The sequence below is a fragment of the Hyla sarda genome, chromosome 1 (assembly GCF_029499605.1).
Source record: "Hyla sarda isolate aHylSar1 chromosome 1, aHylSar1.hap1, whole genome shotgun sequence".
Lineage (NCBI taxonomy): Eukaryota > Metazoa > Chordata > Amphibia > Anura > Hylidae > Hyla > Hyla sarda.
Genome location: NC_079189.1, coordinates 176,428,334 through 176,430,833, shown reverse-complemented (window position 1 = coordinate 176,430,833; position 2,500 = coordinate 176,428,334). Strand labels below are relative to the sequence as shown.

Sequence of the window (2,500 nt, the reverse complement as noted above, 5' to 3'; positions counted from 1 at the left end):
AAAAAATCAGTAGCCTTCCGAATAGCCTAAGTGTAGAAGTGGCCTTATTTGCTTCTGATCATCTTTATCCTTTCCAACATTTTTCTTTGCTTCAGTTGCATTGAGGCATTTGGTTTTATTTATTTCAGGGAGGGTATCTGTGAGCTGTTTGGTGGGGTGATGCAGTAGCATTCTTTGATTCCATCCTCTTTATCCTTCAAAATGATTTTCCTCAAAGTTGGATCGCTGAGTTTGAGTTTTTTTCGGTATTAGTTTTTTTTCAAGGAGGTAATCTGTGGGCTCTTTGGTGGGTTAATAGAGGTAAGCACAGCCAGAAAAGAAAGAAGCACTCTACCAGATTGAATACAGCTCAGTAATTTCCTTTGGACTGCAGCTGAATAATGAGAAAAAATCAGTAGCCTTCCGAATGGTCTAAGTGTAGAAGAGGCCTTATTTGCTTCTGATCATCTTTATCCTTTCCAACATTTTTCTTTGCTTCAGTTGCATTGAGGCATTTGGTTTTATTTATTTCAGGGAGGGTATCTGTAAGCTGTTTGGTGGGGTGATGCAGGTAAGCACAGCCAGAAACGAAAAGTTACCGCCCAACGTGGGGCTCGAACCCACGACCCTGAGATTTAGAGTCTCATGCTCTACCGACTGAGCTAGCCGGGCAACTGCTTGACTGGAGAGTTTGCTCCGCCAGAGTGGGACATGGTATCTGTGGGCAGGAGGCCGTGGTGAGGCCTGGGTGCCAGCAGCAGCAGCAACAGCAGTCGGTTGCCAAAAACTAAATGTCATGGCAGAGCATTGGTGGTTCAGTGATAGAATTCTCGCCTGCCACGTGGGAGGCCCGGGTTCGATTCCCGGCCAATGCAGCGCTGTTCTTTTAGTCCTTCAGTTCCCATTCCAAACCATGTCTTAGTCTTTATATAAGGCTAGGACTACAGGGAGACGTTTTGTAGAGCTACTGATGGATTTCTACTATAGAGATAAAAAAGGACCCCAGGAGATTGAATAAAGTCCAGGGTTTTACTTTGGACTGCAGCTGAATAGTGAGAATCAATCAGTAGCATTCTTTGATTCCATCCTCTTTATCCTTCAAAATGATTTTCCTCAAAGTTGGATCGCTGAGTTTGAGTTTTTTTCGGTATTAGTTTTTTTTCAAGGAGGTAATCTGTGGGCTCTTTGGTGGGTTAATAGAGGTAAGCACGGCCAGAAAAGAAAGAAGCACTCTACCAGATTGAATACAGCTCAGTAATTTCCTTTGGACTGCAGCTGAATAGTGAGAAAAAATCACTAGCCTTCCGAATGGTCTAAGTGTAGAAGTGGCCTTACTTGCTTCTGTGAGCTGTTTGGTGGGGTGATGCAGGTAAGCACAGGGAGGGTATCTGTGAGCTGTTTGGTGGGGTGATGCAGGTAAGCACAGCCAGAAACGAAAAGTTACCAGTCATCGCCCAACGTGGGGCTCGAACCCACGACCCTGAGATTAAGAGTCTCATGCTCTACCGAATGAGCTAGCCGGGCAACTGCTTGACTGGAGAGCTTGCTCCGCCAGAGTGGGACATGGTATCTGTGGGCAGGAGGCCGTGGTGAGGCCTGGGTGCCAGCAGCAGCAGCAGCAGCAGCCGGTTGCCAAAAACTAAATGTCATGCCAGACCATTGGTGGTTCAGTGGTAGAATTCTCGCCTGCCACGCGGGAGGCCCGGGTTCGATTCCCGGCCAATGCAGCGCTGTTCTTTTAGTCCTTCAGCTCCCATTCCAAACCATGCCTTAGTCTTTATTTAAGGCTAGGACTACAGGGAGACGTTTTGTAGAGCTACTGATGAATTTCTACTATAGAGATAAAAAAGGACCCCAGGAGATTGAATAAAGTCTAGGGTTTTACTTTGGACTGCAGCTGAATAGTGAGAATCAATCAGTAGCATTCTTTGATTCCATCCTCTTTATCCTTCAAAATGATTTTCCTCAAAGTTGGATCGCTGAGTTTGAGTTTTTTTCGGTATTAGTTTTTTTTCAAGGAGGTAATCTGTGGGCTCTTTGGTGGGTTAATAGAGGTAAGCACAGCCAGAAAAGAAAGAAGCACTCTACCAGATTGAATACAGCTCAGTAATTTCCTTTGGACTGCAGCTGAATAGTGAGAAAAAATCACTAGCCTTCCGAATGGTCTAAGTGTAGAAGTGGCCTTACTTGCTTCTGATCATCTTTATCCTTTCCAACATTTTTCTTTGCTTCAGTTGCATTAAGGCATTTGGTTTTATTTATTTCAGGGAGGGTATCTGTGAGCTGTTTGGTGGGGTGATGCAGGTAAGCACAGCCAGAAACGAAAAGTAACCAGTCATCGCCCAATGTGGGGCTCGAACCCACGACCCTGAGATTACGAGTCTCATGCTCTACCGACTGAGCTAGCCGGGCAACTGCTTGACTGGAGAGCTTGCTCCGCAAGAGTGGGACATGGTATCTGTGGGCAGGAGGCCGTGGTGAGGCCTGGGTGCCAGCAGCAGCAGCAGCAGCAGCAGTCGGT

General features: G+C 46.2%; 2 non-coding genes across 2 annotated transcripts; one reads left to right on the top strand and one right to left on the bottom strand.

Moving 5' to 3' along the window:
* The first annotated feature begins 1,635 nt into the window (after positions 1 to 1,635).
* On the top strand, positions 1,636 to 1,706 carry TRNAG-GCC (transfer RNA glycine (anticodon GCC)). Its single transcript has one exon. It is a non-coding gene; the product is annotated as a tRNA-Gly (tRNA).
* A 612-nt stretch (positions 1,707 to 2,318) lies between these two features.
* Positions 2,319 to 2,391, bottom strand: TRNAT-CGU (transfer RNA threonine (anticodon CGU)). The gene has a single exon. It is a non-coding gene; the product is annotated as a tRNA-Thr (tRNA).
* Positions 2,392 to 2,500: the final 109 nt, after the last annotated feature.